At 49.1% G+C, this 26754-nt stretch overlaps 1 long non-coding RNA gene across 10 annotated transcripts in view; it reads left to right on the top strand.

The window, feature by feature from the left end:
• Nucleotides 1–26754, top strand: part of LOC311632302 — a 105417-nt gene that overhangs the window by 2437 nt on the left and 76226 nt on the right. The window contains exon 1 of one of the 10 annotated variants that reach the window (XR_014796765.1): nucleotides 26220–26397. The exons of the other annotated variants lie outside the window; for them this stretch is intronic. This is a non-coding gene — a long non-coding RNA (uncharacterized lncRNA). Of the gene's footprint in view, nucleotides 1–26219; nucleotides 26398–26754 lie in introns of those variants that run through there. 10 annotated transcript variants of the gene reach the window in all.

Below are 26754 nucleotides of genomic sequence, written 5' to 3'. Positions count from 1 at the left end.
ATTATCTGAGCCCCATAGGGCACACGTGGGCCTGCTCCGACCTTTGTCTTCTGCTCCCAGCTCTCTCTCCTCCTGGGTTTTGCATTCTGTGCTGACTTCCCCTTTGGACAATCCAGTAGTGGGAGGTCTTGAGGGAAGCCGAGTCTGGTCTTCCTGCTGGTATAAGCCCAAGTGATTAATTACAAAAATAAGACATGAGCTCATCCTTCCTCTTCCCATCCTCCTACTCCCATCAATCCCCAAAAGGAAAACAAAAGGAACACATTTAAAAAAATATATTTTTTTATTGCATTTAGATAGAGGGAGAGAGGGATAGAAACACCAATGATGAGAAAGAATCATTGATCAGCTGCCTCCTGCACGCCCCCTACCGGGGACCGAGCCCACAACCCAGGCATGTGCCCTGACTGGGAATGGAACCCGTGACCTCCTGGTTCGTAGGTCGATGTACAACCACTGAACAGAAGAGCCACACTGGAGGTGCAGGAACACATTTTGCTGGCGTGCTTGCCTGCTCACTAAATACCTGCTGACTTCCCCTCAGCCCTGGTCTTGGGTGCTGAGGAGGAGCAGGCCCATGGGTGGCTGGGGATATCTTGCTCTTTGAGTTGACAGAGCTGCAGGTGATGGGTGGATTTGTTTTATTTATTTATTTATTTATTTATTTATTTATTTATTTATTTATTATATTTAAGTATATTTTTATTGATTCCAGAGCAGAAGGGAGAGGAAGAGAGAGATAAAAGCATCAATGATGACAGAGAATCATTGATTAGCTGCCTCTTGCATGCCCCCTACTGGGGATCGAGCCTACAACCCAGGCAAGTGCCCTTGACTGGAATCAAACCTGGGACCTTTCAGTCCGCAGGCCAACACTCTATCCACTGAGCCAAACCAGTCTTGGCGACAGTTAAAGTTTTGACAGACACCGCTGGCTGGGCCCGGGAAAGGCTCCGTGGCTTTGATGGGAAATAAGACCCCCATCCAGGCAGTGCTAGGAGGTGGCTTTGCTCTGAACAGATAACTCCATATAAAGGAGAGGGAAAAGTGGAGGGGTGGGGGGAAGGAGAGGGGAAGGCAGAGGAGGCGGAGGAGGGAGTCCTGATTTCACAGAGCCCAGCCCCAACTAGACACTCTCTGATGACCAGGGGAAAGGCTTTGAAAAGTGGAGGGGCAGCGCCTCAAACCCCATTCCCTGAAAGTGGGGGTGGATCCCGGCAGCAATCACATGGGGACCCCTGCTGTGGAGCCAGGGAGACCGAGGAAGGAGTTCAGGTGTTAAAAAAAAAATGTTAATAGAGGACTGACTGCGTCTGGCTGTGATTCCAGCCTTCAGGGTCTTCCTTTTTGAAATCCCGGGGACAGAACGCGGTGGGGCTGCCGCCTTCCCTGCCCAGGCAGCCTCCCCTCACGCAGGACGGGCCACGCTGGGGAGCTTTCTGCTGGGTGGTGATGCAAGAAACTCGGTAGTAAATGTGGCCAAACAGGTATCTTGGCATGAATGGCTTTTCTGTTGAGCATCCCCCTTTCTCCCAGGTCCCTGAACCACGGGCTGGCCACCCATGATAACAGAAAAGGAGATGGTCCTCTCTCCCCAAGGAAGATGAGGGAGAGGGACCATCTAGTTAGCAAAGAGGGACCTCACTGATGCCTCTGGTTCCTTCTCCAGAAAGGACACGTTCAAGCACAAAAATGGGGTCACCATTGTAGCTTCCCTGGTGAAATCCAACAGCGCCTTCCGGTTGTGCTTAGAATAAAATCAAACTCCTGACTTGGCCCACAGGGTCTGACTCTCGCCTTCTGACCAGCTCACCTTGGACTACTCTTTCCTTCATTTGCAAAACTCCAGCTAAAGGGCCTCCTCTCAGTTCATTAAACACACCCTGTCACTGCTACAGGCCCTTTGCACATCCACTTTCCTCTTCTTGGACCTCCCTTCAGGCTGTTCTGTGCAAGCGTGGGTCCTTTGCATTCGTTGCCTCAGCTTTCTTTTCAGAGAAGAGAAGACCTATTATTTCCTATCTTGACATCCGTTATGGTACTCCCCTTCCAATGGCCTCTTAAGCTCCCCTTGCAGAATTCAGGGCCCTTCCCTAGGCTAGTTGCATGGACTGTTGCCTTTTTGGAATGTTCTCCTTGTCCTGCTCCCCAACCCACACTCCTGGGAATATCTCAGATCCCGAACAGGCATCTAGCTCAGCCTCCTTTCTCCCCACAGGGTTGTGGGTGAAGGAAATTAATGACAGAGATGCCCGTACGCCCCTGAGCCGCATCAGTCAGTAGCACTTGAAACTGCAGTGTCCCCGAGGTTCCCAGGTCCCACCAGCAGGTGTCCTTCCTGTACTCACGGAGCCTGGAGAAGTGAGAATGGGGAGCCCAGGGTCTTTCGTCTTGGACACCTTTCCCATGTAGCTTTTTAAAATATACATTTATTGATTTCAGAGAGGATGGGAAAGGGAGTAAGAGATAGAAATGTCAACGATGAGAAGGAATCATTGATTGGCTGCCTCCTACCCGCCCCAACCCTGGGATTGAGTCCGTAACCTGGGCATGTGCCCTGACAGGGAATCAAACCGTGACCTCCTGGTTCATAAGTCAATGCTCAACCCCTGACCCATGCTGGCTGGGCCCCACAGAGCTTTTGAAATGACACTCTGGGTGTCACCTTCCTACAGACCCACCAACACACAAAGACAACCTTCCCATTACCCAAGGTTGGAGCCAAAGCCTGGCCACGGTCTCGGGGTTGAAAGCCAGGCATACCCCAGAGCGGGGGTGCCTTCTGCAAGTGAGTGTTCAATGTCCTGCCTGGACAGAAGCAGAGCCAGACTGCCTGGCTCCTTATTTGCAGAACCCAACGCTTGTGCTGTTCATGGTGTGGAAACAGGTGGGTCGGTGGTCCCCGGGCTGAGAGGAAAGGTGTGGGCATCACCCCCATGGCCCCTGCTGCTCTTCCTCCCCCCACTCCACATCCCCCACTGTCCTGGGAAACTCTCACCCTCTATTTGCCCTCTGCGGGCTGCTCCTGTCCTCTGGCTGCGTTTCCACAAACAGCTCAATGCCAGGCTTTGCGGAGGGCTTTTTCTTATCTCACCTCTCCGCTCTCAGAATGGCGCGCAGGGCCGGTTTCAATTTGGGGATTAGTCTAACCAAAGTACAGAACCTGCTTCTCTGCATGGAGGATACTCTCCCTTCTGTTGTTTATCTGCCTGCCTCCCGCCCCCTCCCTGTTCCACCCTAATCTTTGGAGCTTAAAAGGGCTTAAAATGCTTCTTAGGCTTGGGATAGTTCTTATAAGGCAATTATTGATGAGCTCGACAGAAATGACTTCGAAACTTGGAGTGCGAACTTTCCCTCCGTGACTGCATGGCCGGACGTCCAGCAGGAAGGGAAGGAGGGGTCCTCCTGGCGGCTTCCACCGTCAGCGGCTTCCACCTTCCCCGGCGGAGGCTGACCATCAGGGCACTCACCTGTGGAAACTGGGAGCCGCCTCAGAGGCAGCAATGCCTAGGGGCCCTCTCTCTTCTCCCATCACCTCATCAGCTCATATGTTGGTGACACTGTGTACGGTGGCCTCACCCAGCCCAGACCAAGTCCGGGGCTCTGACTAAGCCTGAGAGGAGGAGCTACCATAGTTCCCTCTCATCCTCAGGGGTATGTTCCAAGACACCCCCCTCCCCCTGCCCCCACCAGTAGATGCCTGAAATGGAGCATAGTACTGATCCTTATACTATAGACTGTTTTTTCCTATACATGTATGCATCCCTATGATAAAGTTTAACTTATAAATTAGGCACAGTTAGAGATGAGCAACAACTAACAATTTGATAGAGCAATGATTAACAGTATCTATGTATATAAAGGGCTAATATGCAAAGTGTCCCCATGGAAGTTCGACCTGGAGAACGGGAGTGCGATCATTGGCTATAATGTGCACTGATCACTGGGGGTGGTGTGGGACATGGCAGGTGACCAGTGGTGGCAATGGTGAGGCGCTGAGGGATCAAAGAAAGGAGGAGGCAGGGAGGTGGAAAACCTGATCGCCATGATCACCTGCCAGGCCTAGGACCCTACCCGTGCTCGAATTTTGTGCACGGGGCCTCTAGAATGGCAATAAAAGTTATCCAAAGGCAAAATCAGGACGACCAGCACAAGCACCATGATCTCATGACGGTCCATCTGATCACTGAGATGGCGACAGATTTCATCATGCTACTCAGAGTGGTGTGCGTTTTAAAACGTACGCGTTGTTTCATTTCTGGGGTTTCCTATTTAACATTTTTGGACTGTTTCAGAAAGAGAGACCGTAGGTACGGAGAGACTATTGCATTTCACATCACCCTAATGCTGCTTGCTGCATCAATTCACAGCACAATGGCAGAACCGATTCGAAACATTTAGAGTGCACCCTTGCGGTTTGAAAACCGCTTTCACATGCATTATTTCATCTGCCCTTCACCCCAACACAATGAATCAGAGTCGCGGGCCTCGACGTTTTGGCCAATGTCGGACCACGTACACAACGGTGGTTCCATAATTATTCAAATAATTCCTCTCGCATTGCCCGTAACACAGCCCATCACTCTAAGTGGAGTGGTGTAATCACACCTCCTGAGGAGCCGGAGTAAGAACATGCAATCACATAACACTTGATAATGATAACAAACTACATTACTGACTTACATATTGACTGACTATACTATGCTTTTTATGGTTATTTTACAGTGTACTCTTTCTACTTACAGAAAACTGTGCTGTGAAACAGTGTGCCGTCTTAGGCCAGCAAGGGCCTCAGACATCTCATGTCTGACGCGTCTATCGATTACGTCATTTTCTCTTGCGGTTGATTTAATCTCGTGTTGTTTTGTGAATTTAGTGTAGCCTCGGTGTGCAGAGTTGATAGAGTCTACAGGAGTGAACAGTAATGTCCTAGGTCTTTATAGTCACTCACCCTCACTCCCTGACTCACCCAGAGCACCATCCTGTCATGCAAGCTCCATGCATGGTGAGCGCCCTCTGCAGGCGTGCCAACTTTGATCTTCTAGATCACATTCTTACTGGACCTTTTCCATGTCTAGACACACAAAACTTACCACTGAGTAACAGTTGCCTACAGCCATGGTGGGCAAACTTCGGCTCAAGACCCACATGCGACTCTTTTGGCCCCTTGAGTGTGGCTCTTCCACAAAATACCACGGCCTGGGCGAGTCTATTTTGAAGAAGTTTAAGTTTAAAAAATGTGGCTCTCAAAAGAAATCTCAATCATTATACTGTTGATATTTGGCTCTGTTGACTAATGAATTTGCCGACCACTGGCCTACAGGATTCAGCATAGTAACCTGCTATACAGGGTTGTAGCCAGGAGCAATAGGCTGTACTGGACAGCCCACGTATGCAGTAGGCTAGACCACCTAGGTTCATGTAAGTGCACTCAGTGATGTTCACACAAGGACAAAATCGCCCAGTGATGACTTCCTCAGGATATATCCTCTCCGTAAGCAACACGTGACTGAAGATGACTCGCATTTGCCATGTGAGGAGACTGAGGCTCAGAGAGGGGAATCAAGGAAATACCAACAGGAAAAGCAAGGGATGCTCACCTGGGGAGAGGGGGACCTGGGCCCCAGGGGCTTAGGCACTGCATTTGGGGCCCGCCTTCATCTTAAGAGCATAGTGGTTATTCTCGGGTCTACACCTGTGTTAACCAAGGGTTCTCAGTGAGTGTAGTGTTAGGGTTAAGTTTAAGGTTCTGATTCTGCAGCCCCTCAGGGCCTGCTCCTGGTCTAGCTGTTTCCCATAGCAATGAGGGAAGCTGCAAGATGGGTGATGATGGGTGACCTTGGACAAGGCGTGAACCCTTTGCAGTATTAAGGGGGAAAGATCCATGAATCATTTGCATATCGAATCAATGGGAGACTTCATGCCAGAGAATGGAAAGAAAAGGACCAGAGAGAATACATCTCTGAGCTGAAATGAACATGCAACACACAATTTACCTTAGTGAGTCGGGGAATTGGAAACCAGTAACCTTCAAACCGACCGGAACCTAGGGTACCTAGAAGCTGACCCTGCACGTGGGGAGGGAGTGGGGAACTATGGCAAAGGCAGATGATTGAGGGGGTGCAGAGGCTGGGAGGCTCCTGATAATTCTATGCCTGCCCCCCCCTCCCCCCACACACACACACCTCACTCTGCAAATTGAGATAGGCCGCTGGAGGAGGAGAGATAATTTATGAAATGCTAGCTTGCCTTAGCAGCCTCCATCAGTGCTGGTTTCAGAAGAGACCGAAAGCACAGGTTTGGAGGTGAGAAACCTTTGCTGCTGCCTTGAGCTTTTGAATCTCCTGCTCGCATCGTTGAGAAAGCAGTACATGCCTGATTGCATGCCTTCAAATGTGCGTGTGTTCTCCCGCTGTGGAGGCCCACTATTGGCATGAAGCGAGGAGAAGGAATTTAGTAACCAGAAGGGAGCAGCGTGGGATGTGTGCATGGAAATCTATGGCTATTTGTCCTGAGTTTTGGGAGGATCGAGGCCCCCTGCTTGGGGGAAGGGGGCGGACAGCAGGGAGGGCTTCTTGTCTAAATCATCCGAGGAGCATGTGATGTCTACTCGGGGACCCCTGGAATGCCCGGTGGTGTCCTAATAAAATAATTATGGGGCATGTCCTCCTCCCCGGCATTTCCACAGGGAAGACTTACCATTACCCCAGACAGGGATTAAGCCTAATAAATTACACTTCAGGACGCGGCGCGCACAGAAGACGTCAGGGCTGCGTACACAGGCGCACGGCCCTGAGCTCAGAACATTCATCATCCTCAGCTGAGACACACAGCAGGCGCCAAGCAGCAGGACGTGGCCTCTGGAATATATCCCAGGGAAGTGGTCCTTGGAGCAGAGGAGGAAATACCAACTAGAAGGCAAGGGATGCTTGCCTCTTGTGTGTGTGTGTGGGGGGGGGGGGGGGGGGTAAAGGAGGGGATTTGGGCCCGAGGGACTTGAACACTGCATTTGTGGGCTCTGCCTTCGTCCTAAGGGCATATGGGTCATGCTTAGGTCTATACTTGGGTTTCTCAACCTTGGTACTATTGACATTTTAGCCCAGATATTTCTTCCTTGGGGTGGAGGTGGCTGTTCTGCGCATGTTTAGCCTTATCTGAGGCCCCTGCCCACTAGTTGCCAGGAACACCCTTCCCCCAATACTTGGAATTTCCAAAATTGTCTCCAGACATTGTCAAATGCCCCCAAAGTGGAACAAAATTACCCCCAGTGGAGAGCCATTGGTCTATAGCAAGAATGACAAAGAGTGATGTTGTTTCCCGGTTAGATTGCCCTCCAGTGACTTTCGGTCTCATTCAACGTCCACCATGGACCCCTGGCCCCTTCATGGGCCCCTGGCCACCCACACCATCCACTCTGCTGCTTCTGTGGGCACCCAGCTTGCTCCCTCATTAGGGCGTGCGTGTCCTCTGACTGGAATGCCCTTTGCACTGTCCCCTTCCCAGTGTCCACATGGCTCATTTCCTCACCTGTGCAGTCTCTGCTCCAGGATCACCCCCTGACCATTCTACTTGAAGAATAACCACCCCCACCCCTTTCTCAGCCCTTCCTCACTATGATTTCTCTCTCTCTCTCCCACCCACAGCCCTGTTCACTGCCAGCCGTTCTGCATCTGATGGCCATCTTCCTCATGGGCACACATGGTTCTTGAGCACGGACCCTTGTCTGTACATCTGTTGCTATGGTCCCAGTTCCTTCCATAGGGCCTGGCCAGCATGGGTGTTCAAAGACCTATTCATTAGATCAGGACAGAGACTGTGCCTGTGTTGATCATCCTTGTAAACTCAACACCCCCATAATGTTCAAGTAGGCTATTGAGTTACAGTTAATGAGTTGTTGTCTGACATCCCCTCTTCCAGGTGTGAGGTGGGAATAAAATACAAATCAGAAGTGACCAAGCCAAATGCATGGGCTGGATGTCCACCTGGGCCCGCCTCTGCATGGGGCTGACTGCTGGGTTGCTGGCATATTGTTTAACGCCTCTAGGCTTAGGTTTCCTGGCTAGACCAAGGGGGTACTAGCATTCCCTTCCTTGCCAGACTGTGTCCCCAGGAAAGGAACAGGGAGATCAAAGAACAGGGTCCCGAGGGTGTCGCATCCTTGGGGGCATCTGACACTGGGATCTGCATCGGGGTGCCTGGCTCCTGACTGGACACTCCATCACTGGGCAACAGCACTTCGCTGTGGTCCCTTTCCCAGCAGAGTGTTTTTTCAGGCCTGGACTCACACGGTGGCCCTTCCCCTCCCTGAGAGTGGACCCAGCCTTGGGACCCAGCCATAGCACCGCGGTTAGGAGTACAGGCTCTGCAGTCAGACCTCCTGGGTTCAGAGCTTTCTTCCAGCAGTTAGCAGCTGTTGAACCTTAGGGAAGTTTGTTAACGTCTCTCGACCTCAGTGATCCACCTGTGAAATGGGATAGTAACTCTCTCATGAGTCATGACGAAGATAGAGTTAGCACATACATACAATAGTTCCTGGCATATAGTACATCCTCAGTAAATATTAGTATCATTCTTATTCCACTGCGAGTTTCACCCTCCTACAACAAATTGCCCTTCCCCAAACTCCAACCTAGGGACCAGAACCCTCCAGAAACATCTAGATTTTTAATCTGCTGCTGGCCATCCGTGGTAGGACGTCTTCAAAGGTTTTCTCAAGGGCAGGCCCAGGGTCAAGAGTAGAGACCCTTTTCTGTTCACTGTCCTTGGTTCAAGGACTTCACCTTTGGGTTGGTTGGGAGTCCCCCATTCATTTGCCAGCAGGGGCCCTAACACCAGTCCTTGTGACCCCTCCCAGGAAATCCTTTGTTATGTAAATGTTGGTGAAAACTGGGCAGGGCCCTGGAGAGCAGAAGACCCTGCCTGGGGTAGCAGCCCACTAAAGATGAGCTGTTAATCTCCTACAGATTCCTGAGGCCCTTACTTTGTCCCTTACTAGACAATGCATCTAGACAAAAGCAATGGGTTTAGACATAAGAAATGTAACCTGCTGGTTCATCTCATTGCTCAGCTTCTCTGTCTTCCTCAGAGGACTTCCCAGGAACCCTACAAGCCAAGAAAACATGCCCTGGTGGATTAAAATCTATTCCTAAAAAGAGTTAGGTGCTAGGACAGAAAGATAGCTGATACATTCAGCCCTTATTTCGCATCAAGTAGTGGACTAACCCTGTATATACATTATTTCATTTGATTGCCACCACAGCCCTATGAATTAGGTACTCTATTATCTCCATTTTATGGGTGAGGGACCAAAGGTTCAGAGAGGTTAAGTATCTTGTCCAAGGTCACACAGCTAGGAAGTGGTGGAGCTAAGGTTCAGATCCAGGCCTGCTTGACCTTGGAGCCGGAGTGACTTTGCGATGCATTAGGAAATGGAGACACCTAATGAAGGAATCATCCCTCTGACCTCCCTTCTGATTGCTTGGGTATTTCAGTTAAACATACACTTCCTTTCTTAGCAATAGGAGCATTAGGGGTCCTGTGAGCGAGACTTACCCTTCCCTATTACAAAAAAACTCCACATTTTTTTCCTACTCATTTTTGGTGATATCATGAAAAAGACACTTGACCCAGATATGCGGTATCTTTTGGGATAACTGGATTGCAGCCGATGCCTCTTAATTAAGCCATGACCTTCACCCGATTCATCTTTTTCCTGAATGCTCTCTCTCTTCTCCAACCCAAAAAGCTCTCAGTAAAAGCGAGGCTGGACTGGAAAGCATTAACCTTTCTCTCTCTCCCTCTCTCTCTCCCTCTCTAATCTCTGCAGCTCTCCCTCTGATTCCAATCTCTCATTTCCAGCTGCCCACAGGAAATTGCCACTGGTTGTCCCAAAGCCACCTCTTCCTCCTCCTCCTCAGCTGAAACAAAGCTCATCCTCTCCCTGTGCCCCAACCCCGCTTCCTGCTGGAGGGGCCGTTATTCTCCCAGCCTGCAGAGCTCAAGGTCAGAGACGCAGCTCTGAGGGCCCCCACTTCCTTCATTCTGATGTGCCAGGCGTCACGAAGCCCAGGACAGCTTCCTTCCCGGTACCCCTGGCGCTTATCTCCCTCGGCACCTGGTCCAACCCTGCTCACCTCTTCTCAGGGCTCAGGCCTCCGGCCAACCTGCCTGGCGCTGGCTACCAGAGAGATCCTGCCACTCTGGGCAGCTGCCACGGCCTTATGGCCCGACCCACCTCCGTGATCCCCTTTGCCTCCTGCAGGCTTCAGCCAGGCGTCCTGGGCTCCAGACAGGAACACCCCCCCCCCCCCCCAGTCCCCGTCCCCCCCCCAACTTCCTTTCCCTGTCAGATCTGTCTTCGCACTTGACATCCAGCTTACTGTACTTTCTCTATACATCTTTAATCTGTGTGTCAAGACCTAGAAAGGTAAATTAGATTTTAGGCCATCTTCCTACTCTGCTTAATTGATGTAGTTGCCTGGAGCTCCATCATAACCCCGGAGATTATATGCATGGTCTCTGAGAAGGAGGGCTATCTATGATCGATTAGTGATGTCTACCACAGGGTAGAAGGGCATAGTGATTGATTAGTGATGTCTGCTCCAGGTAAAGGAGGGGGAAATTAACCTTGACTTGCTAGAGCCAGGTGGTAGGCCATCTTTTCCATGCAGCCTGGAGACAAAGATGCCCTATGGGTCATCTTGCTCATGGTGCACTGTCATATTAATCAACACCTTATTGCAGTGGGCTCTGAACGTTTTAAAAACGAGATCTGCCTTGAGGAGGACATGATGAGGAATATATTTATCCAGCTCTTTATTACATCTTACTACTTCAAACAAGAAAGGTTCACATACTTATGGAAATTATGCCTCACTGAGCACCATGCTGAGGTCTTGGCACGCGTCATCTCATTTAATCACCGTGACCAGGGAAGAGCTTTTACTGGACCCATTTTGCAGGTGAGGAGATGTTCAGAGTAATGAAGTAACTTGTTCAAAGTTATATAGGCAGTAGGTGGTGAGACCAGGATAGATAGCCAGGGTTGTCTGATTCCAAACCTTGACTGTTAGGTTGACAGGTATTTTATGGTTCTTTATTAATAGGCAGTGTCATTCAGTGTCATCTCGAACGTGGAGGTGTTACAAATAGAGTGTTAGGTCTCTGAGAGCAGAAATATGCCACAGACTTTGTCACTCCCTCCCCTTCCAGACCCAAGTACCCAGCACAGTCCCAAGCCAGAGGTGAACACTTGGCATTTCTTTCTTTCTTTCTTTCTTTCTTTCTTTCTTTCTTTCTTTCTTTCTTTCTTTCTTTCTTTCTTTCTTTCTCTCTCTCTCTCTCTCTCTCTCTCTCTCTCTCTCTCTCTCTCTCTTTCTCTCTCTTTCTTTCTTTCTTTCTTTCTCTTCCCTCCCTCCCCCTTCCTCTTCCTCTCCCTCCCTTTTCCCTCCTCCCTCCCCTCCCTCTCTCACTCCCTTCTTTCTTTTCCTTATTATTGGCATTTCTTTGATGTTCATTTTGAGGCCAGTCAGACTCTATTAGTTATCTATTATTCTTTAAATTTATTTTTAATTATTAAAAAAAATTGCCGAAACCAGTTTGGCTCAGTGGATAGAGTGTCGGTCTGCGGACTGAAAAGTCCCAGGTTCGATTCCGGTCAAGGGCATGTACATTGGTTGCGGGCACATCCCCGGTAGGGGGTGTACAAGAGGCAGCTGGTTGATGTTTCTCTCTCATTGACGTTTCTAGCTCTCTGTCTCTCTCCCTTCCTCTCTGTAAAAAAATAAATAAAATATATTTTTTAAAAATTTATTGCTGAACGTATTGCACATGTCCTCCCCCCACCACCACCATCGACGCCTTCCAGCTCACCCCAGGCCTCCCACTCCCCAGCCCTCACCACCCCACTCTCTGTGTCCATGTTCTGTTATTCTTTTAAATATATTTTCAAGGCACTGAACAGAGAATCACAGATACAATCAGGGTATTTGGGACTGGGCTCAACATGACTCAGAGACTCTCAAATATCTGCTTCAGGAGAAAGAAAAATCTCCCTCTCTGGGGCCTCAAGGAAAGCTCCAGCTTTTTCTGTTGCAGCAACTTTTGGCCACAAGAGGGCAGTAAAGACAAGGCTACCAGGACCTGAACCCACCAGACTATCCAGGCCTCCAAAGCGGAGGCTTTGGCAGCAAGTGTTTCTTTTATTACGGCCGCTGTCATAAATCTTCAAGTGAAATGTACCAGAACAGGCTGGTGCAAAGACCTAATCTATGGCTTTCTTGCAATTTTCAGCATAAACTGAGCTAAACAGGTTTTTATTCATGAATATATTTGAGGCATCTGCATTTATTGAGCACCTACTGTTATACTGAGCACCGTGCCGTCTGCTGAGGATGACGGATAAGTAAACTGACAACCCCAGGAACAGTTCTCTAAAAGGTATCCGCAACCTCTGAGGGGGCACGGGCCATATTCCTGGGTAAATCTGGGATGGCATCTCAGAGGAGGTGACATTGGAGCTGGGCTTTGAAGAAGGTCTGAGAGCTCACTAGATAGAGTGGGAACATTCTGGGCAAAGGGAGCAGCAGAAGAAGAGTAACTGGGGTGGAAGGGAATTTTTTTACGGCTTGCTGGAGGCTGGAATTTTATGGCTATCTTCAGTTGAGGATTCCTGAAATTCTTTCCTCTTCCTTGGTCAGGTTATAACCATCCACTGGAATGGAGCTAATGGAGAGCAGTGGAAGCCATATTTTCTAGAAAGTTCTTGTGGTCATATTCTTCCTGAGCAGATTTGTGGGAGCTCCCAGCAAGGGCATCACTAAGCTTCCTCTGGAACAAGCCCAAAGGATCAGTGCTTGGGTGGGGCGCTTCGGAGGCGCTCTGAGCCATTGTGGGCTGGGGATGGGCCTAGGATACAGCTCTTAATTCTGAAAACAGGCGGAGGTCCCTGAGCAGCTGGGCTTTCTCCTGCTTCAGGCTTTGTCAGGTTCAGTGGCAAACAGTCGTTCCCAGGGCAGTTGGTCTAACCTCTGGCTATAAGGCAGGGCAGGAGGTCACCAGGTCATTGTCATCCCTGAGTTCAAACCTAGACTATGTCCACATCCTGGCTGTGTGAGCTTGGACCTGACGTTAAACCTCTCTGAGCCTCTATTTCCTCATCTTGGAAATGGGCATCATGGTCCCTTCCTCCCAGGCTTGTGATGAGAAGCAGCAGAGGGAACTGTCTATGAATGGGAATCCCAGGGGAGGGCCTGGGCTGTGGACCCAGCTTGCTTGAGCATCACAGGGGCAGTGACTGGACATGTCAGCTGTCAGCAGCCCAGCAACTGGGGAGCCAAGTGGACAATGTGGCAGGGCCCCAGGGGCGGAGTGTAAAAGGTGTGATGCCATGAAAGGTCCTGTGTCTGTCCATCATCATCATCATCATCATCATCATCAAGAAACTTCAATTGACTGAGCAACCCCTTCCCCCACTTCAGGCATTTTCTGTATACATGACAGTATTTTCAGGTGGGGGTCATTATTATTCCCGAAGACACCGAGGTTCAGAGAGTCTGAGGAACTAATCAGCTAGTCAGAAAGCGGTGGGAGCCCGGATTGAAACCCTGATGCATGTAGCTTCGTGGCGTGGCCTCTCTCCATTTATAGGAGGCACCATTGTTTTCTGCATCACTCTCTGAAAATATGTTCTTTTAAAAAATGCTTCTGTTCAAACTATGGCTCCTTGCTAAGATGCTACGAACAGTCAGACAAAGACACATCCAGATCGTGGTCTTCCTTCTTGAAGAGATGAGGAGAGAGAACCAGGGTTCAACGAAGGGAGGGTGGATGTAAGGGCCCACGCAGCTGAGGAACCCAGCGGGGCCTAGGGACTCAGCCACAGCTCCCAGGCCTGGGCCCAGAGAGGAGGCTGGCCGCAGGTGGGGGGCCGGGGGCTGAAGGCCGGGCAACACCAGGACTGGCTGAACTTGGTCCCACAGGATCAAGCGTGGACCCAGATGCTTGGCGCTTAGACTCACTCAGTGGGCAGTCTGACCTGTTTGGTGTGAAGCGATGCATAGCTTTTATTTGTCTCCCCGAATGTGGAAAGGCTCAGTGTGTCACTGAAGGCTGCTCCCACAGATCCTCCAAGAGGTGTATGTACTCTCGGGTCGATGCCCATGTGGTCCTTTATTAAAATCTGGGCTCGGGGAGGCGTGAGTTTGAAACACATCAGCCCCGAGCATTCTAGCACAAAGGCCTGAGGACCTGCAAGACCTTCCTGGACAGACCCTTCTGCAAATCAAACGAGAGGACAGGACACATGCAAAGCACTTGGCATAGGACACGGCAGTGGTCAGCTAACTCATTAGTCAGCAGAGCGGCAAACCACGGCCCGTGAGCCACATGTGGCTCGCGAGCTGCAATTTGCTGACCATTGGGACACGGCTTCAAGTAGGTTGCCCTCTGTCCATATCCCTCTCCCCTCAGGAGCATCCCCCAGACAGAAGAGGCAGCCGGGCATTGCTTTGAAGAGGGACTTTTCCCTGGGGGAGATACTTTGGGATCTCCCTGAACCTCCAAATTGGGGTTCTCTGTGAATCGAGGCATCCACCCCAGAAGGCCCCTAGATTGGGCTGAAAATAAGTCCATGTCCAGAGAGCACTCTGTACTCTGTGCTCTTCCTCCCAGCCGCCTTCAGTTGCACGCGCCCTGTGGGCTACGAAGTGCAGAAATCCATTCACATCTGCCCTGGACCAGCAAAGGCCAGAACGTGAGCGCTCAGCAATGCAAAGGCACCTTCCTCGCCCCTTCCGAAGGGCAGTTTCCATCAAGGGGGCAGCCAAAGCTGCTCTACATGTGTTTTTGATGCCGAAACTATAACATGTGACTTTTTTTTCCCCTCCTGCTCCGAGTGTTAACCAAATAAATAAGAATTAGATGGGGTTTGCATAAATGTAGATACATGACCTAAGATTCTTGTTTCTCTTCCGAATTCGGCATAAAGGCTTTGCTGCTTTGTCCCCACACTTTAATGCGTGTGTTCTATTCCTGTCGTCAGAGTCATTTCTGCAGCCAGTGACCTCTTCCTTGATGACTTGTGTTCTCACCACCGTGGTGGGAGAAGTGCGTGGGAGCCGGTGGCAGTCTAGGGGTTGGGCTACTGTACTTCCTTATCTGTTCAATGCAGGGTCCTTTCTGTGTTTCTACTAGTACAATAATTGGCAAATTGATTGGTTTGCTGCTCTGTTGACTAATGAGTTTGCCGACCACTGTACTAATATCTTTGGTCCCTGACTTCTAGCTACGGCCATAGGCCACGAGGAGGAATGGGTGTAGGGTTACTAATCGACTCTACTTGTCTGAGATTGAAGGATGTCCCGGGCTCAGAATTTTTTTAAACGTGTGTGTGTGTGTGTGTGTGTGTGTTTATTGACTTCAGAGAGGAAGGGAAAGGGAGAGAGAAATAGAAGCATCAATGATAAGAATCATTGATCAGCTGCCTCCTACACGCCCCTCACGGGGATTGAGCTGGCAACCAGGGTATGTACCCTGACTGGAAATTGAACCGTGACCTCCTGGTTCATAAGTCGATGCTCAACTACTGAGCCATGCCAGCTAGGCAGGTTCAGAAATTTTAGTGTGAAAACTGGGAAATTCCTGGGGAAACTGGAGACTGAGTGGTGAACCAGGCATTGGCTAGAGAATGAGGAGCATCCAAGTAAACCATCCAAACTATTTAAAAAGCACACAGGTCATCTTGCATCTGAAAAGGTATGCTTATCACATGGTTACACAGCCAGAGAAGGGAAGGGAAGGGGAAGAGGAAGAGGAAGAGGAAGAGGAAGAGGAAGAGGAAGAGAAGGAAGCTACCAAGGTGAGGACTTGGGCATTTTGGCAGGGAGTGGTTGTGGACCGTGTAGAAATGGGGGAGGGGAGGCAGCCGCATCCCAGCAGGTACCAGGCACCAGGGACTAAGGGTTGGGACCCATCTCTGAAAAGCTTGGTAAGGACCCAGGGTTGGCCCAAGAAGGAGAAGCCCACAGTACACAGTTCCCCACAATGTCAGGTTAGAAGGGAATCCACCTTCTCCCTCCCCTCCCCCCAACAAACAAACAAACAAACAAACAACACTGTATTGCAAGGCTGCTCAGGGGAGAGGACTGAAGAAGGAGTGAGGAAAATGCAGAATGAATTGAGATCACATTCTGAAATAAACAAACTTTATCCCAAGGAATTCATTTTACATTGCTTTCAATTGGAAGCAACCGAGATGTCAAGAATGTCAAATTCGAGTTGTATGATTTCTTTGTGCTGAGGGTGCAGGATCAGGTTGATATTAGTTAGAAGGGACACATTTGAGTCTCAGAGAGTAAGTGTGAACACCCTCTCTGCACTGGTTTTATGATGATGTCAGCTTTCACTGCTTTTAGAATAAGGTCCAAATCTGAACTACAAGACCCTGGGTGATATGTTCCCTGCTCCACTCCATTTCCAGGCTCATCTGGTACCATCACCTGTTCTCTGTCTCATGCCCGGCACACTATCTTGCTTTATGGTCCCCTCCTTTGGATATCGTCCAGCCTCAGGGCCTTTGCACACCCCTGACCCTTCCTCCTGAATACTTCCTTTACTTCTTCTGTATTATTACTCTTATTCCCTTCTTTTCATCCCAAGTTAAATGTCCTTTCTTTGGGGCTGCAATTCATGACCTCTGAGGTTAGGTCACAAGCTTCTGTTGTTACTTCGGTTCGGTTAAATGGTAATTAATCATTTGTGATTGTCCTTTTCATTTCTGACTCAACCACTGGGTTGTAAATTCAATGAGATCAGAAACAAAGTCTGATTGTTTGGTGTTTGTGTGTGTGTGTGTGTGTGTGTGTGGCTGGGGTGGGGGTGGGGTTAGTGTTTTATATTTAGCACGTAGTCAGGGCTGGCACATCTTATATTTGTGGACAAAAGAAAGGAAAGGAAAGGAAAGGAAAGGAAGGAAGGAAGGAAGGAAGGAAGGAAGGAAGGAAGGAAGGAAGGAAGGAAGGAAAGGGAAGGGAAGGGAAGGGAAGGGAAGGGAAGGGAAGGGAAGGGAAGGGAAGGGAAGGGAAGGGAAGGGAAGGGAAGGGAAGGGAAGGGAAGGAAAGGGAAGGGAAGGGAAGGCAAGGGAAGGAGCAGTTCAAAGGGATTGCCTTTATCTCAAAACTCTCTGGAAGGGAAGGGAAGGGAAGGGAAGGGAAGGGAAGGGAAGGGAAGGGAAGGGAAGGGAAGGGAAGGGAAGGGAAGGAGCAGTTCAAAGGGATTGCCTTTATCTCAAAACTCTCCTGGTGCTGAGATGGTTATCCTGGGGGGCACTTGTCGAAGACATTTAAGGGCAAATATGCTAGCCCTGATGCTTGGACAATAGATAACAATTGGGCAAACAACTATTAAGCAGTAAGTTTGGGAGGAAAAGCTGGGGAATTGGATGCTTTTAGAAAACTCTGACATTTTCTTGAAAATCTCGAAAGCCATATGCATGCCCAGGGCTGGTTGTACACTCAGGAAAGAAAGGAGGCATCCCTAAGCTCTGCTCTCTGACTAACCTTCAAGAATAAAGGGCAAGGCAGAGTTGTCAACTGCTTGGTGGGGTGTGGAAAGAATTTCCCAGCACACATCGGGGCACAGTCGCAAAGACTGGGAGTGTTGATGTTGCATCCCTGTCTGATGTCTACCTGATCACCAGGCGAATGGAGCAGAGATTTCAGAGCTTATAAATAATGGAAGATGCAGGCTTAGCAAAATTAGTTCAGAAAAGTTATTAAATAAACAAACAACTACTACAACATACAGCATCTATATACCCTGGGGAGGAGGAGAATTTAATTTCCAGAATGGCTAAATTATAATAATCAAAATGTCCAGTTTTCAACAAAAAAATTACAAAGTATGCAAAGAAACAAAAATGGATGGCCTGTTCGCAGGAAGATAAGCAATCAATACCAACTGTTCCTACACAAGCCTTGATGTTGGACTTGGTAGACTAAGACTTTATATCAACTATTTTAAATATGTTCAAAGAATTAAAAGAAACCGTGGGCACAATGTACCACTAAGTAGAGAATACAACATATAGATACTAGTATATATAAATTATTTTTAAAAACAAAACAAATGGGAACTCTGGAATTGAAAGTTACAAAAATAAAATATATACTAGCTGGGCTCAATAGCATATTTGAGCAGACATAAGAAAGAACTGGAAAATTTGAAATTGAATTAATTGGGATTATCTAGTCTGAGGTGCAGAAGAAAAACAGAATGAAGGAACATTAACAACCTAAAATGATAGGACACCATCAAGAATACCAACATATGCATAATTGGAGTTCCAGGTAAGAAGGAAGAGAAAGGGAAGAATTATTTGCAAAAATAATGACTAGAATTTCCCAATTTCGATGAAAGCATTAATCTACACACCCTAGAGGCCCAACAAACTTCAAAAAGGATAAATTCAAAGAGATTCACTCAGAAATAAAGTATAATCAAACTGTATAACTAAGATGAAGAAGATCTTAAAAACCAAGAGAGAAGTAATTTGCCATGTACTAGTACAAGTGAGTCTCAATAAAATTAACAGCTGATTATGATTCCTTTTCAGAAACCATAAAGCAGTGGGGTAATCTGTCAAAAAATATTGAAAGGCGGGGAGGGGACCTACCAACCAAGATTCTTTTCTGCCCAAAATATTGATGAGAGGGAAACATTGGTCAGCTGCCTCCTGCACACCCCCCACTGGGGATATGCCTGCAACCAAGGTACATGCCCTTGACCGGAATCGAACCTGGGACCTTTCAGTCGCAAGCTGATACTCTATCCACTGAGCCAAACTGGTTTGGCTATTTAAAATTTTTAAAAAATATTTTTAAAAACAACAACAACAGAGAGGAAGCCTTGTAAAGGGTGTTTGTATCAGGGTGAAGGTTGGCCAGCTCTTTCTTGGCTTAAATATGCATTTAATTATGAGAATTTCCTTTGTTTAGGGAGTGTCTGTGAAATCCAAGTGTTCCCAGCATCCATCGGTCCACACAGGGTTAATCCATATTTGCTGTGCTCCCCTAAATGGTGAAAAGCTGGAAGCATCTCTGTGTTTTGTTTTTCTGTTTCTCTGTTTAACAGTTTTCCTAAAATCGCTCATTTTTCAAGAAGTAATTCCTTTGTCCTTTAGGAAGGATGAAGTTGTTTTTAACCTTTGTGTTTACCCACTCTCTTATCACCCAGGGCTTGGTAAGTTAGGCCTGCTAGTCCTTAGCTTCTGGGTATAATTAATGCCCATTATTATCATACAACTGACCAATCACAGAAGTCCCCCACGGGGACTGGGGCTGGGAGAGAGACTATCATGAAATCATACTTAATGTAGGCTTATCTTGCCAGGGAAAAAAGCCATCTGCCTGGCATCTGACATCCAACGCCATGCAGGCAGCCCTCCTGTGTGGGGGCAACTTACAGCAAACCTGTGCCCAGACGTAGAAAGGCCACACACCAGAGATGACTGCAATGTCTATGGACTTTGTCCAAGGGGAGCTGCATGTGCTGTTAGTGGACGAATGTCCCTCACAGCCCAGAAGAGAAATGGGTGGAATAAAAGGGAAGGGGAGGGCTCTTCTCCATCTCTCTCCCACCGCTGCGTGCAGAAAAACAGCTGTTCTTCTTCCTCCTAAAGATTTTCCTCGAAACTGCTGCAAAAGAGCCAGGACGTTAATGAATCCCACCCCATCTCTTCCCCCTTCCCCCTCCCCAAGAAGCAAAATGGGCATATGTGCATAGGCCAGCATCTGAAGGTAATTAGGACGCAATCTTGTATTTGCAGCCAGCTCCCTCATGTATAGTACATGCCCATCACCAAATGCTACTCCCCCTGTCTACCTGTGGTGCACTTGAAGCGTCCTGCCCCTTCCCTCTAACGTATGTGATGGATTTAGTTCTTTATGGCATAGTGTTTCAGCTGGGTGGGTAGACAGGGAATACATATGCCCATTTTACAGGTGAGAAAACTGAGGTGAAGAGGCATTCCATGACTCACCCAAGTTCAGCAAGGCCAAGTTTCCTTGTTCCTAATGAAAAGTTATTTCTACTGTACCATGAAGGTGATAAGGAATGGTTTAGTCATATGTGCCAACCGAGGCTGCAAAATGTTCAAAAAATAACACGGGGAAATGCCACTGAATAGGGTTTATATAGAATTTTGAGTTAGAATTTGACTTGAAGCACACGTGGACCACTCCTCCAGTCAGGGACAGGACTTGTGCCCCAGAGAGGGCCATGCCAGCCGACGGGGACCTACAAAGGAAACGGCAGTCCAAAGCTGGAGGAGAGATCTCTGTCTGACTCCTGGGAAGACTGATCCAATGTTCTGATGGATCCAGAAGTTACTTCCAAACTCTATTCCTGTGTAGCGTTGCCCACGCATTGTCAGGAGTCAGCATTGTGAAGAAACGTGCGATTAAGTGAGCTTTCTGGTTGTTTGTGTCCTAAATGGGATTATGGCGGTAAAGCCAAAGGAACACAGATTGGGATGTTACATCAGAAGGCAGCAGAATGATTGAGCACTTGACTGGGAGTTGAGATATCTCTCTTCTGACTCAAGTTCTATTAATAGTGTCTGGGTTACTCAGGCAAAAAGTTGGAAGCCTGGGGGCGGCCCCCCATCTAACTGGCTATCTGATTCCAAGGTCTCAGACTCTCAGTTTTATCATCTACTAGAGGCCCAGTGCACGGATTTGTGCACCGGTGGGGTCCCTCAGCCTGGCTCATGCCCTCTTGCAATTCGGGACCCCTTGGGGGATGTTGGATCACCAGTTTCGGCCCAATCCTTGCTGGCCTTCAGGGATTGGGCCAAAACTGGCAGTCCAATGCCGCCTGCCATTCCCCCTCATTCTGTCCCTGCTTTGCCTGCCGCAGGCTCGTGTCCAGTCTGGCACTCGTTGGTCAGCTGAGCAGCACTCCCCCTGTGGGAGCACACTGACAACCAGTGGGCAGCTCCTTCATTGATCATCTGACCCCTGGTGGTCAGTGCACATCATACCAAAGTGTTAGCCAGTTGTTTGGTCATCTAGTCATTCGGTTGCTTAGGCTTTTATATATATGTGTGTGTGTGTGTGTGTGTGTGTGTGTATATATATATATATATATATATATATATATATATATGAAATAGGGAGGAGATAGGTTCGATGGATTGATCTGGAAGGCTCCCTCTGCCTTGAGAAATCTTTGATTCCAGGGCACACATGTCCTATTGTCTATCCCTATCCCAGCCACTGGGACACCATCTTGGAATGAGCAAGTAATTTCAGATCTCAACTGTCCCTCCAAAGGAACTTGCATCTTAATTACTGATGGAGGGTACTGAATGGGAGGGGAAGGTAGAAGACCTTTTAGTCTAACAGCTGTTTTGGTCCAAATGTCATAGTATTTGTTCTAATAGGATTTGACCTGTATGTTTCCTTCATAAAACCTCTTCCCGTCCCTCAGTCCAGGGAGCTCTCCCTTCCAGTGGATCCAGGGCCAACGCTCCTGATTGTGGAGTCACCTCCAGGCCAGGGGTCAGTGGAGACTCTACAAGTCACCAGGGCTCATGGCGAGTGACCCAGAAAACAGAAACGAAAGACGCAGACAAAAAGGAGGGTCAGCATTTTCCTCCCCGCTCATCCTCCTCCTAAGCCCATCAGCGGAGTTCAATTGCCGAGGCAGCTTGGGGAGGAGAATGGGGGTGGGGTAGAGGTACAGTGGGGAGAGCACCCCCTTCCTCCCATTTTTTTATTGACTTTTTACAGAGAGGAAGAGAGAGGGACAGAGAGTTAGAAACATCGATGAGAGGGAATCATCTATCAGCTGCCTCCTGCACACTCCCTACTGGGTATGTGCCTGCAACCAAGGTATATGCGCTTGATGGGAATCGAACCTGGGACCTTTCAGTCTACAGGCCGACGCTCTATCCACTGAGCCAAACCGGTTTTGGCTTCCTCCCATTCTTGGAACCCAAAGAAAGCTTCCTTCTTCAGGCTGTGTTTGCACATCCCACCCCCCTCCTTCCCAATCCCCCTCCCAGTCCCGGACACACGATTCCGAGTCATGTGGGAATTCTGGAGCGAGATGGTGATTCCTGGGGACGCACAGACACCAGCAAAAATTCATTCCGCAGCTATTTTGAGAACCAAATCTGCTGCTCTCTCTGTAGCAATCAAACCGGGGACACCTCAAGTCCTGCTTTACTGTAGAAATCCGTCCTCCCTTCAGCAGCCTTTTCCCTGCAAGGATTCACTAAGCGAGCGAGGGACACCGAGAGCCCATTACAGTCCCCTCTCCCCCTCTCCGTGGTGGCACACCACGCACGCCTGGCCAACTTTCCCCGCTCTCCACCCTAGACAGTTCTTCCTGACAATAGTTAGTGACAAGCATGTCAGGAGCAACACACTCCGTCATCTGTACGGCTCATCAATAATTTAGTCTTTTTCCCCCTCGCGAGAGCCTGTGTGTTTTGCAATAATGAAATATGTGATTTTAAAAATAAATAATAAGCTGTTGTCAGCCCGATTGTAGCTGCGAGTTATGAACATGATTGATTGATTGAACATTTGACTTCATCCGCTCGGGCAGGATCAAAGGGAGCCCCTTCCACCCGCCTAGGGCCACTGGCAATTTATTTAGAGGCTGTGTTCGCATCCCAGCAGGTAGCAATATTGGACGGAGGTACACAGAAAAGCAGCTCTTTGAGGTTTTCTCCAAGTCCAAGGGAAGCAACAAATGAGATTTTTTTTTTTCAAGTTCATTAAATCATTAACCGCTTAATCACTAAAAACAAGACATCCTAAGCTTTCCCCTCAGCTGGGACACCCCCGTCACAAGGAAGAAGGCACGGGACGGTGGCCCTTCTCACACACCGTGGCAGTCTCTGATTTTTTATTTATACAGCACCGTATTTTTTTCCTCTTCTTCATCTTAACTAATCAGTGTGGCGACAGCCACGCTGACATCCAAAAGTGACAGGTGTCGGAATCGCAATGAGGTGGCTATGCAATCACCCCAGTGAGGGGGAGGGGGAGACAAAAGTATGGAGGAGGTGGTCGTAAAGCAGATTATTTGCAACAGTCGATGTTAGGCCGGTTGAGTGGAAAAAGGCGGAAAAAGGGAGAAGAGAACAGAGTATAAAAATTGCTGGTGGAGGGGCATACATGCCCCTGATTTGGCAGGGGAAGAGGCCTTCTGGAGTTTGTGTGTCCCGTTGGCACAGGGGACGCTGTCCCTTCTTTCTCAAGAGCGGTCTGGGGGTCAGTAGTGATTCTCTGTCCCTCACACTGCAGCTTCCCTGAGTTTTTTAAAAAAGCCCCACAAGCCAGCCCCACCCCCACTTGCAGGGAGCTGGTCCTGATCAGGGTGCGGAATAAAGGAGACAGGCTGCGAAGGCCCGAGGACATCCACCCACAGAGGGACGCCCGTCCTAACAAGAACAGGTTACGTCTGTGCGCTTCCAGCAGGGGAATGGAAGAAAGAGTGCGTGCCTTCCTCCCCAGCTCCCTGGACCCGCGCTGTCTGACCTCAGGCGAGGCAATTTAATAATCATCCCAACGCTTTTGACTTCATAGGGCCTTTCATCCGAGGATCTCAAAGCACTTCACAAACACCAATTCATTAACCTTCGCCACCCAGCCCGGGGACAGGGTGGGCGAGGGCCCCCCCACGGTGGGAGCACTTGGCTGGAGGCACGCAAGCAGCTCCTCCTTCAAGGTCACTTGAATGTTGACCAGGAAACTCCGGAGTGAGATCCAGAGCCACTGGCACCAAGGCCGGTGCTGTGGATTGCTGGGGCCTCAGTTTACCCTCTTTGGGGCCGGTGGGCTGGATTCCCACCTCTGAGTCTCCTTCCCGAGTGTAAAGGGGCTGCATGTTCAGGGAGGGCTAGGAGAACAACACCGCTTACTTACCACCACCGGCCGGTGCCACCTCCACACACTGGGCCCCACTCACTCCCGGCAAGGGTACTGTGAGGCTCTGTGAACCCCTTTTCACAGGGGAGGAAACTGAGGCTGAGGGAATGTTAAAGAATTTTCTCAAGGTCCCCTAATTCATAAACAGGGAAACTGATGATCTGTTTGTAGTAGTAATAATAATAATAATAATAATAATAATTCCTGAATATTGACAGCCACTCCCCCAAGGCCACCCCTCAGAATTTGTTTGTTTATGGGCCTTTCTGGGTCTCTGCTCAACTCATCCATTGAGCCTATGAGCTGTAACAGGAAATGCAGAAGCCAGGAATGGCCGAAAACTCGGCTCCATTGATTACAGAGCAGAAAGTGGAGTTAGCAGGACAAAGAAGTGGCTCTGAAAAGAGAGGGGCGTCGGAGAAGGGGAGAGGGACAGCCTAGGTGGGAACAGAGGGAGACTTTAGGGGAATGAGTTCACAGGGGAAGACAGAGGCTTGGGAAGCAGGCACTCTGCATGTTTGAAGTACCTCGCGGAGAGACGGGGAAGAAAGGATTGTAAGAAGTCTTGCTTTGCATTGTGATGTGGTACCTGAGGGACCGACTGCACTTGGATGCCAGCTGGATGCTTCCATAAGTGCCACACCAGGCACAGGCAGGCAAAGCTCAGCTGGGTGCACCGTGGGTTGTCCGTCTGCCCAAGCAGTGCATCTCTGCTCTCTGCATGCCATGTGGCCTGTCATCCTCCCATCTCGGTTGAGCGGGAACTCCTGCTTCTGTGCCCCATGGATCATGGATGGCATGTGTAGATCACATGCTTTCTACTCGCTCTCACACAGCTGTGTGATTGAATGCTTCATTGTGAGTAACCTTGGTGGGTTTGGCAGAACAAGCAGCATGATGGGCTCTGCCATCCAGGTGAACTAACATATGTGCCAGGAGACAACCAACATCTGCAGGATGCATTCGTCAGGGTGGATTAACTGCCGTAACAAACAGCTCCCAAATGCCCAGAGCTTAACCAGAGGAAGGATGATTTCTCACCCACGTGATGGCCCATGTTAATGTCCCTGGTCATCCGTTCTCCTGCACAAATCACCCCTGAGCTGTGTCACTCAGGAGCTAGGCTTCTATAATCTTGGTTTTCCCCTTCCTCTGAAGCCTGGGAGTCCTGTACTTCCTGTTGTAAAAATGGTGAAAAGACCAAGTGTGGGCAAGGGTACTGGAGTTCGGAGCCAGGCCTAACTGGGATTGATGCACACGTCTCTCTGCCAATCCCATGGTTTCCCCTGGCTGCCAGGGAGGCTGGGATGTGTGCCTAGTTGTGTGTCCAGAAGGAAAAGGAAGTCTGGTCTAGTAAGCACACAGTGGTCTCTGCCACACGGGGTCCTTCCCCATAATACCAGGTGCCCCACATCAGCCACACTTGGAGCTATGCTAGAGTTGCTCCTACAGGCAACCGGCTTCACGTTTGTGGGTGCCCTGTGATTCTCATTCCTTCCTCAATAGATGCATGAGTAGCTAGAATTCTCCAGAGGGAGCTGAGTGTGGGTGTGTGTCGGGGGGGGGGGGGGGGGGGGAGTGTTTAAAAAAAAAAACCACAAAAAACAAAAAACTACATGGACCTAGGACAATTGAGAGGCATCTGACATTTTCTGGTTGGAGGGAAGACATGTCTACTAGTAATTTCATAACGGCCTTTCAACTGTCATTGACTAAGGCATTTTTCTATTTAGTTTGTAAAAATTTCCACCACATGTAAGGTGCAGAAAGTGGATAGAAAAGGCTCCCCACCTAGACACAAAGGTGAGCACTAAAGCTCCTCAGATTCTTCTCTTCAATGCCCACCCAGGGAAGGTTGACCACGCTTTCTTGGAGTAGCCAGTCACCCTCGGGCAAAAGAGGGATTTGTTTCTTGTCTTGGGAAAGCTTTGGTTCTGTCTCCACGTGAGCCATGGCCTGGCAGCAAAGCTGGTGAGAAATGCCATTTCTGTCTGGAGAACCACATTCTCTGGGCCTCCATGACAGTCCCCCAGATGCGAAGGTTTATTTCAGAACACAACCATGCACAATCCTCATACATGGGTTTAAAACGATAAAAACCTGCTTATGCACAGTCTGTTTCTCTTCATTCCCCCTGAAAAGACCAAACTTGGATTGTTCCAGAGAGCCCAGCTGAAATATTCCGAAGCAGCATCTCACCCTTCCTCCCAAGCTCTTTCCTCTGTTGTCTTCAGCAGCCCCTCTCTTTCCATTTGTAGAGACAAAAGAGAAAATTCTGTAGCTACTGGCCTCCATCCAGGGACAGAAGAATATGAAGCAAGGCAAACAGAAAAGGGAACAACAAAGAGCAGACTCAAACAAAGCTGCTCACCCACCCAGCGGGTGAGGGCCGTGACTTCCCTCCCCCTTCCTCTGAAATGAACAGCTCGTGTTCCAACTTCTTCACAAAAAATCGAAGGTTGGTAAAAGTTCTGAAAGCTCCTACATGGAAGACACTTGCCCATCCATAGGCACCCTGAATCCTTAAAGCAGTCATCTGATTTGACTTAGTAATTCCACTTCCCAGACTCTACCCAGAGTTAATGACTGAATTGAGGTCTCCCAGAGGCAGAGCCTGAGACAGGATGGGGGTCGGCAAGCGGTTTCTTAGGGTGATGGTGCCAGGAAGCATGGTGAAGGAGTGGGGAATGCGGCAAGCAGGAAAGAGAGGAAAGCCAATAGGACACTGTGGAAGCTGAGGCTCAACCCTGCAAGGATCACCGGACAGACTATATACAATATAATAGACACATCTTGCCCCTGAGGAACAAGGAAG

The sequence above is a fragment of the Pipistrellus hanaki genome (genome assembly GCF_964339955.1).
Source record: "Pipistrellus hanaki genome assembly, chromosome: 14".
NCBI classification, from domain to species: Eukaryota; Metazoa; Chordata; class Mammalia; order Chiroptera; family Vespertilionidae; genus Pipistrellus; species Pipistrellus hanaki.
This window is presented reverse-complemented; position numbering and strand designations above follow the sequence as displayed.